Source organism: Streptopelia decaocto (assembly GCF_964273445.1).
Source record: "Streptopelia decaocto genome assembly, chromosome: 6".
In the NCBI taxonomy this organism is placed as follows: Eukaryota; Metazoa; Chordata; class Aves; order Columbiformes; family Columbidae; genus Streptopelia; species Streptopelia decaocto.
Genome location: NC_138660.1, coordinates 16,402,277 through 16,415,503, shown reverse-complemented (window position 1 = coordinate 16,415,503; position 13,227 = coordinate 16,402,277). Strand labels below are relative to the sequence as shown.

Below are 13,227 nucleotides of genomic sequence, written 5' to 3'. Positions count from 1 at the left end.
ATATTTTCTCCCATCAATTATCTCCTAACACCTCCAATGGCCACTAGCTACACAAGATCGCAAGTTAACTGTACTAACCTTGGTCTTCTATGCTTTTCAAACTTTATTTGTATGTTTCCTTTGTATTTAAATGTTTCCTTGGCAGAACAGCTTTGAGACATAGATATAATATGAAAAGAGCCTCATCTGTCCGACACAAATTCCTTACACAGAACTGAAAGTTAAATAGCTTGAAAACACTGCTCAGCAAACTTGCAGTATATATTAAGAAATAGTTCCAAAAATTTTCTATTAAATGTCTATTCTGACTAATTAGAAGTGGAGGGTATAAGATTTCTAACACTGAATTTTCAAATCAGCAGTCTGGTGGTATAGTTTCAAGTATCAAGGAGAGCATATGCCATTAACATATACTAATATGATAATATTTATTACATTAAACAGATGTATAATAGTCTGAAAGTTTCAAGGGTGCTTTTTTATTTTTAATAAAAAACATTTCAGATGTGGTATAGCCGTGTTTTATAACGGATACTTTCCTAACTAAAAGAGGGCATAAACATTCTGTACATATTCAAGTACAACAGACATTCCAAGCCAAACACACCTTTTTTATAACTCCGCTCACTCTAAGCTTAATAGCAACTACACTTCCTTGTACTTTTCACGTAAGATTTAACTTACTACTAAAGTTCCAGTACAGACAGAGAAAACTTAAACAAGCGTGTCTTTAGGGCATGACAGGTACCTGTCTGCACTACGCAGTTTTTTCAGCTGAACTCCACTGTATCTTCCAAAGAGTCCCACAGTACTGATGGAAATTAAAAACTGAACTAGATTTCTTGGGTGACATCTTAGTGAGTGTGGTCACCTAAATAAATTAGAAAGGAAAGCTTCTCCAATTGAAAAACTAAGTGAAAGTCTTGTGTAGTTGGTAGAGGGTAGCTTCCAACTACTACACATACTTATCAAAGTTCCTACCTTTGAGTAAGTCATTATTTCAAGCCCCTTAGACAAATATCTCAGAAGGTACAAGTATAGAGCACAATTATTAGGTTCACTCTGATGCCTGTGTAGGCCATTTTCTTATTAGAATTCATCACAGACCTCAGCAGATGGTCAAAAATACAGAAAATGGTATCTGTACAAGTTTATACAGACAATTTAAAACCTGACACTTTGACCTATCACTATCACCAGTAAAAGTCTTCAAATTCTGCTGAAGCAACCTGAAGTTGGATTAGCTTCTCCTCCACTCTTCTACCACACTTGCTACTCCAGTCTATGCAAGTATAAAGAAAAAAGCAGCTTAGATGATAACCAGTCACAAATGTGTATTTTAAAATTCTTCCCACTGCAAAGCTGGGCCACCAACATTCCTAGCAACACAGCAAACATGAACCAATAGTAAGTGAAACTCTAGTTTGTTGCCATAACCTGGAATACTATTAAGTAGTAACAAACTACCTTGATTTTGGATGCATCTTGACTTAACTTAGACATTTACATTACTTATATTCTATACTATGTAACTTACTATATTCCATAGGTTGAGCTTCTGCTTCTAGCTGCCACAGGTCTAGATTTGCACTAGCCACCTTCTGGTTTTGATACTGTCAACAGAAAGACCAAACCCTTCTGAAGTAGGCCTTTTTAACAAGTTAAATAATTCACACAAAGCTTACAAGCCCCAATTCAACCATGGCTCACACAAATGACCTGAGAATCAGAGGAAATACAGCAGTTTACATCTTCTCTACTTGTCATACTCAGTGACCTCATGAGTCAATGGGCACAGAACTCTAGGTCCCTGAATTCCCAGCCACAGCTGTTCCAAGCGCATATTAAGCATGCCGGGTTAATGTCTTAGGAACACCTTCCCTTAAGGGAACTAGGGATGGAGATCCCCACGGGAGCAACTACCTTTCATGGTACAGCTTTAACATTTGTGACAATATAGATAGAGCCACGAGTACAAAAAATGAACGCTTATGCACACTTTTGCGTTGTGTTTCTTCTCCTGTTAGCCTTCAGCTGGCACCTAGATATCTAAATGCCTGATTTCTAGCCTAAAAGTACTGCAATCAGAAGTGATCCAAAAAACACAGTAAGGAAGAATTGTCCCTCTGCTTAGAAAAAAAAAAAAATCCCATTAGTGTTGACAATATTTCTAGGAAAAGGCCCTCTCCTTTCCCAAGAAACCAAGATTTAAGACTAGTTCTTTCAAATACTTTTCACAGGACAGTACACCTTTCCCTTCATTATGTCAGTAGTACCATGAAATTCTATTTGTTTACTCTATGAACATAGCAAATAGACACTCTCACTGAACCAGAATTTAGCAAAAGAACACAAGCACTCTTGATGAGAAGTACCAATCCACAACTTTCTTCCCCATCAGTTCCAAAGCTGTACTACAGCAAACACTACAGTAAGAGCATTTTTGTCTAAAGTACTTCCATCTTTTAGACATAGCTGGATATTCATGGCTACATGAATGTGGAGTCGGGGGCCCAATGCTGAGAAAAATAGTTGGGAGTGACAGTTTCTGTAAGCTATGGGTGCTTAAACATTTGTAACACTTGAAGGCAGGCAGTAATCTTAAATTTCTGATGGAACTAAATCTTGAAACCCTAATTCAGTCACGATATGACATCAGTAAATTCCAGAAGAGAAAGATTTTTTTGATGGCAGAAGTCAGTACACTTGCTACTATTTCCAGGCTTCTAGAAGAGAGGTCATTTATTATCTTATTTCTGTTTTGTTAAATCCAAGGCTACTTAAACCTATTTAAACAACCAATTGCTGCTAAGTAGCATCCAAATAGAATACATCACTGTATAAGTTTAGCAGAAAGTATTTCCAAAGATGAACAGACTATTACCCATAGAAGGAAACGATTAAATAAGATGAAAGCTTTATTTTTGCTACAGCCTTGTTTATTTCAACATAACTACTCAGGTGATATGGTTATCTAAAGCCAGAGCTGTTCCCTCAAAACACCATTTTTTTTTTCCAAAACTATCAAAACTTAGAAGTTCCCTTTCCTCTCCTCCTTCCCTTCTCCAAAATAGTAAGTGTCAAAAATATGGAACAGTAAATTATACTTGACACCTGCATTGCTATAAAGTACAGTAACAAAGCAGCATGGAGATCCTATACCTCAGTACTAAAACAAAGAAGTTTTGCCATAAGCCAAGCCTTTGTCAGCTGACTTAAACATCAGTGGTTAAATGTTCCAGTTACCGACAGAATGATACTGGAGAAGAACTGGGGGGAAGTGGCAGAATAACCAATGCTTAGGGCTATATACCATTACAGAGTAACTGAGAATCCTGCAGTGCTTTTGTACAAGAAGTATTTCTCTGGAATACTCTATCCCATCACAGTTGGCCTTGGTCAAGAGATATGAATTCCAGTTCAAAGAACAGAAAAGTGCTCTTGCAGGAGTTGACTAATAAAGCCTGCATTATTTAGCCTGGCAGCAAGAAAGTTATAAATGCTTTCTCTAAGTGCCAACAGTAAAAGACCAAGAGAAGAAAATTACTTAAAATTAGATAGCATTGATACAGTTAGCAGCCAAAACAGTTATGAGAAACTTTCAGGCTGGAAATTAGGTGATCTTAAATTTCAAGAAACAACATGCTGTAAGAACCCCAGGAGGACTGAAGAATTTAAAAAGCAAGTATAAAAACAAAACAAACACGCATACTTAGCTGCTTTTTAGATGGTTGCAAATTAGAGAGTTAGGTGATGTACCAGCAATATTAGCAGATTACACTTTTGAGATAGAGTTCTCTCACTAAGCCTTATCTAGATAGTGGTACTTGACCGTCCCTATAACTAACAAATATCAAGTTCTGTTCTACTACTAGGCTAACCAACAGAGAAATGAGATGCTCATGTTGCTGAGGACTGAGAAGCTCAGGTACAGAAAGTACTTTTAAAGGCTCAGTTCCTAGAAAACGTTAGTATCCCCACTTTGATTTTGATCTTTGACCGTTCTTGCCAAGTCTCCGGAACACTATTGCTGTTATCGTAACACCTGTTCTTTCTCAGAAGGTAAAAGAAATCAAACTTGTGTTATCTGCAGTCTGCCAAACTTTTCTTGTCCTGTCCCAGGGTACCTACCACTGAAACTGTTGCAACTAAGGAAAAAAAAAAGTGTCCCCACACCTTCTGCTTGGGGGGGAAGAGGCAGGAGATAGCTCTCCACAAAGCAAGTTATTGCAGTAAGCAGCAAGTTCTAGGATTTAAAAATAAAAAACCACAAACCATACACCACACTTTTGGATAGGTTTATTCTCTATGCAGAGGTTGTTTATCCAGCTTGATCCTTCTACTGCTGTGTCACCCTGTGCCCATATGTTCGCATGTGATATCTCCCAAATGGCGGGGGGGGAAGGAAGGGAAGGGGGAGGGAATTAAATATGCCGGAGTTGACACATTCAGAAAAGCAAACCAGCTACTCGATTTTTTGGAAAGAGCTCCATGTAGAACTAGCAGACAAAAACAGAGGAACACTATGAAAGTGTAACAGATTTTGTAACTGAGTTATTAACAACATTCCAGACAACTGATATTTCAGAATGGATTACAGAACAGAAAAAGTCAAAATACAAATTTAACAGTTAGATTAATTAACAATATCACCTGCTATCTAGTTTTGATTTGCCATCTTACTGAGCTGACTTTCAAAATAGCCTCACATAATTTTGTTGAAGGAAAACAATATTGCAAATCTAAAAACCTGTAAGGAACAAACCATTTCTTAGTTGAAGGGGAACAGCATTAAAAAAACATTAAGCAATTTTTCAATGCACAGCAACCAACTTGGCTTACTTGTAATTAAATTTTTAAAGTGCTCCAACACTGGATTATTAAAATTAATTCCAATAATAGTACAGGTGATATCTAACAGGGTTTCGTGTAATTTCAAGTGGCCATTAAACTGCAACAATGAAACAGATACCACAAACAGAAGCAACACTAATTTAGAACAGTCAGACTGGTGAGAACAGGTCAAGGGAGTTGACAAAGTGGTTCTGGTGACACTACAGGTGTTGCCAGGAGGAAGCATAGTTAGAATTTCAATGTAAGATCTCAATCTGATAGAAACTCAGACTTCATGTGAACAAAATGCATGAAGTAAAGAGTTTTGAAAAAGAGATGATACAATTACATTAAGTTTATCCATTGACATAAGTTACCTAATAGGAATCTACTTTATGTAAAACTAGAAGAATAGTGTTACAATAGTGTTAACAGTTTTTGGCTAAATCTGTGACAGGGGAAAAAACCTGATGCACCCATGGTATATACTTCATTACTCCAGACAATCTCTGAAAGCAAAGTGGCAACAAATGTGTTCACCACATTGTTAATTTGGAAATGACAGACTGAGATTACTTTGCTTGTCACTTCAGTGGAGTCTCATAAGAAACTTAACACTTATTTTAAGCATGCTCTCAAAAATTAACTCATTACTACATTTGTATTTACCTCAAGTTTCCAAGTACACAGTTCTCATGTTCTAGCTTACTTGAGTTCATTTGTATACAGCACAGTTAAGTCAATCTTCAGTGCCCATTCTGTTCCAACTCCAGTCCTGTGTCAGCAGTATGTCAAGAACCCCCAAGCTATTAAAAGAAAAATTCCCATCCTTACTAATGTGACCACAGTGCTTGAATATTTAAACTTTAATGAAAAGCATTTAAGCAGTGCTGCTTCTTCACGTACTGAATTCCACAAAATTCATCTTGCCTCTTCACAGTTAACCTGAAGAGTTTCCATTCTTTCCATGTAGTATTTAAATTTGCAGATTGAGGCGTACAACAGCATTTCTTTTAACAATGCTTCTCCCAATTCTAGTTACAAAGTGTTGACAAAAGTTTTAAGCCAGAGTCCTGTTGCCAAGAGTCTAGTATAAAACATAGCTATGTTCAGTTGCGAGTCTACAAATACTTGAGGTAAATGAGAAATAAGAAGTATGCAGCAGGACTATATCAACTTAAAAGTTGTCACAGAAGAAATCTGAAGAAATAAATTTGTTCTTCTGCCAAGTTTTTTTAACTGAGTAAGGGAATGAAACTAACTCCTTTAATTCCTAATCTTCAGGTATAATACAGATCTTCATTTTTATTACCAGTGTTTTACTGTAGAAAGCTATCTGCTAAATAAATCAGGGAGAATGCTACCAGGGTAAAATATGGCAGCACATAGTATCATTACATAAACATGAAAAACACTGTGGCAGATCTTTAAAGTACCACTTTTAACACCTAGAATCCTGACTTGAGTTTGTCAACATTATGCAGCTTCCATCACTTTATTTAAATGGGGGACAGCTGAAATTGTGATTTCTCTAGAAATTTTCTAGTTAACTTCAAATCAAGTGCCATTTTTATGCATACCAATGGTACTCCTGCCCCTTCCACTACCTGAACCAATTTTGATTACTGGTGTTGCTTAAAGATCTGAAACTTAGCTACCTAGCTACACAGCTTCTTCTCAGGTGCTATTCACTCAGGCTTATTATTCACACTGACTATAACTGTCTGCATGCTCTTGTTCGAGATTACCCACCTTCCACTCACCCCTTTACAAGGGATGAGTTCATCAAGCTGTTATACCTGAAACAACTGCAGAAGTCAGAACAAGTTTTAAAGAGAAATTACAGTTCCCAGTCAGTGACTTGATTATAACGCAGTATATCTTATAAATAAAGAGGATTCACTCTCTAAGGAAGGAAAAGCTCTGAGTTTGTATTCGGCATACAGCCTATTAATATGCACCTTCAGTTGCTTTCTTCATTAGTTCTCTTTAAATGCACAACCACATCTCACCTGTGATCAGATGGTTCAGTTACATGGTACACACCTTCCAGGAAGGGACACTCTCTACACTGAATAAGCTAATTACATAAGGGATTTGACACTGGAAGACACAGAACGCTATCGACATGGATAAGATGCCATCTTCTAGCCCTGATGTTAACCACATCTTACAATATTATCTTGTCCAAAAATAGGCATCTACCACAGATTCATACCCCACAAAGATAAATGATGTAAGGACAGCTTCTCCTGACTAACTCCAGGAGCTAAGTAAGGACCTGCTCATTATACTAGTATCAAGGACATTTAATGCAAGCCCCTTGATTGTCTGGGAGGGGGAGTGCATATGCATATGTGTGTCTTTTCCTTGGGGCAGGAGAGGGAGACAGACATGGGGGGAATGCTGAAGTCTACCATCACTAGTGTTATTATGTAGTGTTTACATCTTTCATTTTCTAGTGCCTCAATTTATACTGCTCCTAAAAAACAACATTTTCAACTTCAAAAATACACTTTAATGTAGTATCTTCTATTTCCACATTTATTTACCTGTACTTCTACTTTCAGATCTGAGCAGTCTTGGACTGAGAGAGGATGTACAGAACAGACTTCAAGCTCATAAAAGCCCACAGTACAGCATAAAGATCATTCCTCCTACCCAGAGTGGATAAGACAAACCATAACAAGCTCACAGCAAGGCAAGTAAGAACAGATGTTAGGGAGAAAGATGAGGGAGAACAAGACAGCATGCATGCTTTCTAAAAGCAAGGACAGCATAAGACTAGACCTAGTTACTTTTGAGTGTAAGTATGTACTAGATGACCTATGAAGGTTTGTCCCAGGCCTATTTTTCCTAATGGTTTTACCTTTAGGAACCATCCCTAAAAATCAAAGTAAAAATTCTTCATTACAGTTACTGCCCTGCATTTATAACAATTTATATTAACCATGCTTTAAACACATAACAGTAGTCAGCCACAAATCTGAAGATGCACATTGCTGAAATTGAGTCTAATGCCCATCTCATAACTAAACAGCCTTCTAAAAGTTTAACACCTTTGTCCCCAAATAAGACATGCACATCAGAAAACAAAGAACATGTTTGCATTCTTTTACTTTCACCTTTACAAAAGGCTAGCAAGTAGTTGCCCTTCTTTACACTAAGGTTACTAATTTGGATGTTACGCAATAAACAACACTTGTCAGTAACAACTTACTCTGAGAGAAGAATAAACATGAAATATACCTTGCCTTTCAGATCTTTAAAAAGTCTGCTTGTTCAAGAAGTACAGGGACCTCAACTTCCATTTTGAATTACCAAATTGCTCCCTGCAACTCATTGTTCACATTCCAGGAGATGACTCAGACCCTTTCATACCTCTTAAGAAGGTCAAATCTTTCCAGTTCAGCACATGCACTTTGCTGTGGACACCATCACAGAGCAGACCAATCCATTCAGAATATACTGAGACACTGGTTTCTTTCCCCTGGCTCCATGAGACAGCATTGTATTGCTACACATTACAGAATGCTTCCAGTTTCCTCTCCACACACACCTCTCTAGGTTGGTTGGCGTTTTTTTCATTTCTTAAGAAGATGGCGCTATTTTATCAGCACAGAAATCAGTTTAAAACTATTTATTCAAGACTTGAGTGGTGAGCAGGGCCAAGTGATCTCCATAGGTCCTTTCCAAACTGGCTTACTTGATGAATGATGACAAGGGAGGCTTTTTTTGGAGCAACTGAAGGCAATTGTGGCTTGAACATCATTGCTAGTTCTTCTCACACATAGTGAAGTCCAATATTAGATCACTGTGATCAGTTTTGTTGAAATACACCTAACTTTTCCAGTTTGTATATATTAAAGTCTTCACTTAAAAACTTGACTATCACTGTTATATACAGCAGTTCCCTGCCATATTTGTACTGAGTATGTTCAGGATTCAAGACTGGCAATGGTCAGTACATTGCAAGGCAAACCTTATTATAGACAGTGCAAGTAAACAGATTGGTTATGTGTGCTCGAACCCTGGCTGTCAGACAGAATTAAAGGAGAATATGACTGCATATTTACACAGTTAGATTCTACCAACATGATGAGCAGAATTTTATCACATGGCAGGATTAGGAGAACAATTGCTTTTCAAAACTAACCTTCACACTAAAGTAACCACCACTGGTATCCGCAAGCATGCAGTGGGGAAGGCAGCTGTCTTAGTGCTACCTTTCACACGGACTGTACGCTTGGTATGTAGCTAGAAATCTATTTACTGAAGATTACCAAAATGTTTTAAAGTTAATCATTTTGTTAAAAAAGACATCCTGAAACAAGCAGCTGCATGCAATCAGTTTGTCATTCTTGATCACCAGTGAGAAATCTGAAAACAGTTTTGCTTCTTGAGAAACATTATTTCATGTAAACTGAAAAAAATATCAGGGGGAAAGGGGAAGGGCTTAATGTGACTTTGTTTTACAGTTACCAACCTCATGTCCCAAAATAAAACTTAGGTATGAAATTGCTCAGCAAGAAGCTAGTTTCATATACTGCCATAAATCTGCTATGATACTATATGTAGTTTGAAATATTAAGAGCAAATTCAAAGTATAACTTTTTCAGAAAATAAACCCACTGACCCAAAGGTAATCTGTTACCCTACAGAAAAATTCAGATGTAGTACTGCCTTCAGAGTCATTACTGGATAGGGCACTGACAGCTTGATGAAAAGTTTCCACTATTAAGAATGTCAGAGTCCAGAAAGCATTTTATAGGAAGTGCTACTAATGTGATGGGTGATGACACAGATCATCCAACAGGCCAACTGGAGATCCCAGAAACATACCAGGTTAAGTTTTTGACAATGTGATAGTACAGCATGTTGTACAACTTGGGGATTTGTTTGTACTTTGTCACAATAATTTAGTCTCAGTGTGTCAGAAGACAGAACCATGATCAGAAGTGCTCTACATGATGCTTACTAATTAGCTTGTTAAAAAAAAAATATAGCATGGCCTATAAATATAAGATTAACATAGATAGTTCTGAGACTCATTTATGCTGCAAAGTACAAACATTTAAGTTAGTCAAACAATAACTTCCCTACTCATGCTTCAGCTTCACTGCATAGAAATAGAAATAACTTAGTCAGATTACCTTCCTGGATTGTCTCAAAGTAAATAACTGTATTTATCAGTGATGTAAGGACCCACAAAAAAATTCATCATGGCTTCATTCAACAACATTAAAGTCAATCATATTACATTTTTGCTAAACTGCTGCAGAAGGACTACAGTGGTTTTGTTGCCGATAGCTTTGGGCCTCAAATTTAGGAAAGACTTTATAAGAACAAGTTCCCATTACATTTTTTTTTCTATAATATTTGGATTCTGGGCTTGAAGACAAAGTGCAATATTAAAAGTAAAATAAAAATAAATTTGGGCATGACTCCTGACTGAGAATGACAGTTCTGATTATTCATTTACGGGGAAGATACAGGATGTTTCCTTAGTGGTCACTTTGGCCTGAAGAACTTCTGTAAGACATCAAAAGACTCCATTTTCATAAGCCTCTTACTCAACAGGTCAGCACTCTTGCTGAAGTAGACCTGCTATATTAATAAGTAGTAATGCCACACAGTGGATGACCTACAATTTCTCAACTAACAGCAAAGACCTGTTCAGGCTCCTACCTATGGAGCCATTTGGATACTCAAGAACACTCAGACTTACAGCTGCCCATTAAAGTTTACTACTCCAAATTTTTTCAGAGACAACCAAGGAGAGAGGGGTGGGAAAAAACAAACAACCACCCACACAGCTTACCTGTATTTCTACCACAACAGCACAATAGACCAAACAATAAAAACTAAAGATACCCTTTCATTTTCAGATCAAAAATATTGACAATCAGCTACATTTTACAAATATAGAAACTATCACAAGTTATAAACATGTAAGTTTCTGAAAACCAGAACTATTTTTTACAGTATTTACTTAACAGAACACTGTTTTTAAACTTCTCAGTTCAAACATAACATTGTTAAAATACTAGCTGTAAAAACTGAATACTAATATTTTCATAAACACATTTAATTCCTATCACTATTTGTTAAATAGGCTACCAAACAATAGAAAGGTACACAGTTATATTTTAAGTACTGCCTCCATGTTCATTATAATTATATATAAAAATATTTTTTAAACTTGTAGCATAACAAAAAACTCAAAAATATCACAAATCTGTTTGAGCAGAATCAAATACCAAAAAAACACCCCTGTACAATTAGAAGTCTAGCCTTGGGAACGGGAGAGCAAGAACTGTAGAGAAAATAATATACCAGAGATAAATGGAAGTAAACACAGCCAATGCCTGCTAGTTTTCAAAGTCTTACAAACAGTATATCCACAGTGACAGCTTCCCTAAGAAAAACTTGTAAAATTCATTTAAATTTAAGTAACTAGAATGCCACCTCTTTCTCATTATGAAGGATGTACTTCACATTTTTCAGGTGGTAACTGCTCAACAACTCTGTCAGCTTTTAAAGCACAAGGAAGTTAAACATTCATAACACACACAATACATAAACTGTGGAAGTTACCTTGTTTGATTAAAGTTTTGTGTGATGGTGTTAGAACCTCTAGATCAATGCTATTTCTGCTGAACAAGGTAGAAAGAAAGAAAAAAAAAAAAACACCCCACACACTAAACAGTCTTTTGAAAAAAAAATTCAAATTAAAATTCTTATTGGATTGCTACACATAAAAAAACCACCCTCAAAACAAACTGCACACACTCTAAAAGCACTCCCAAGTTGTATGTCAGACTTGAAGAATACATTTAGGCCAGTACCAAGCACTCATTTCTTCCCTGTGTGTAAATGCGACACAATCAGGCCTCACATGCAGGCCTCTCTCTCCAATACAGGCAGGACCTTTGTTCGATACGTCGATGTTTTTCCCCCAAAGCCCTTGACATAACTTTCCATTCTTTCTCCTATTATTTTCCGGTTCACAGTCTAGACTTTCGGACTCCCGTGCTGTGAAAACCCCTTGGCTGCCGAGAAAGCCAGTTGTGCTAGGAAGGGGGGGGAAGGGGAACAATAAAAAAGTTGAACAGCAGGAAGACAGGCCTACAGGTCTGGCGAAAGCCCCGGTATCGGCTGCTTTCCCAGCCCCACAGAACCGAAGCGGGGACCAGGTGGCCGGCGGCGTCACCTCTACCGGCACCTCCAACTTCTCCCCTCCCCAGCCCCCCCGGCGCCCCGGGAAGGAGGAAGAGACGGGCAGGAAAGGCAGAACCCAGCGTTTGATCAGCCTCCAAGTGCGACGCATTATGCAAGCGAACGCGAGGACCAGGCAACTTGCTTCTTGACGGAAAGCAACAAAAACATCGGCCCTAAAACATGAACTGTGAAAATGACCCCTCCTGTGGGCAGCCAGCACTGTGACTCCGACCCACAGGCGCCTCCATTCTCCCCCCACCGTCTTCCTCCTCCCACCCTCCCCCAAAAGCTTGTGAAATATGGACGTCGGCCGATTATTTAGCATTTTTATCGAGCTGGGCAGAGGGGAAGAAAGAGGAGTTGCTATTTTTTTCCTTTAGGATATTCGATAGCTCCTTCAAGGAAAAAAAAAAAAAAAAAGAAAAAGAAAGGGCCACTAGGGAAAAGGGGGCCAACCGGAGGAGGGGAGGGAGACGACGGGGAAGGGCACACAAATCGGTACGGCAGTGTCAACACTGACACTGCCCTTTTGTATCAGCAGCCACCCAGGGCCCGGAGCGAGGAGGCCGCACTCCCCCAGGCCGAGCAGCCCGGGCAGCAGCAGCCCTGCCCGGGGCCGGGGGAAAGGGGCTGTCCCCGGAGCAGCCTCCGCTGACTGCCTGGCCATTTTGTCAGCTCCATTTCCACCCCTTCCCTATTCACCGAGGGCCCCCGCTCCCTTCTCCCCACCACACACCTCTGGGTTCCCCCCACACACACTCACCAGCGCGGCGTCGTGTCGTCCCCGTCACCCTCCCCCCCCCCCCCCAATTCGTAACAATGCTCCGGGATGGCGCTGCTCCCCTCCCCCTGCCCCAGGCCGCCGGGAAAGGCGGCTCAGCAAATGCCGGGGATGACACAACAGGCTCGGCCGGAGGCTGCCCAAGGGCCCAGCGCCACGCCGCCCCGCGCCCGCCTCCCCGGCGCCCCCTGAAAGAGCGGAGGGGCCCTGGGTACCTAGTTTGTCCCGATGCGGCCTCCGCAGACGCTCCGTGCCTCCCTCCTCCCGGCAGCAGCCGCCTCTCTTCCCTTCAATTATCAGCTGAAGCCGCAGCACCTAGCAGCGCCTCGTCCGCCACCTCCGCCGCCGAACCCCTTCCAGCGGCGCGAGGGGGAGGCTGGGGGACTACTTTC

The 13,227-nt window shown here is 39.5% G+C and overlaps 1 protein-coding gene across 8 annotated transcripts in view; it reads right to left on the bottom strand.

Moving 5' to 3' along the window:
• The window catches only part of TRIP12 (thyroid hormone receptor interactor 12), a 76,621-nt gene extending 63,430 nt beyond the window's left edge, over positions 1–13,191 (bottom strand). For 5 of the 8 annotated variants that reach the window (XM_082054919.1, XM_082054923.1, XM_082054924.1 and 2 more), the window contains exon 1: positions 13,051–13,191. The gene's annotated coding sequence lies outside the window, so the exon portion shown is untranslated. Of the gene's footprint in view, positions 1–3,712; positions 3,732–5,502; positions 5,577–12,817; positions 12,838–13,050 lie in introns of those variants that run through there. The other 3 variants (XM_082054921.1, XM_082054920.1, XM_082054922.1) reach the window with 3 other exon arrangements.
• Between the last annotated feature and the right edge of the window lie 36 nt (positions 13,192–13,227).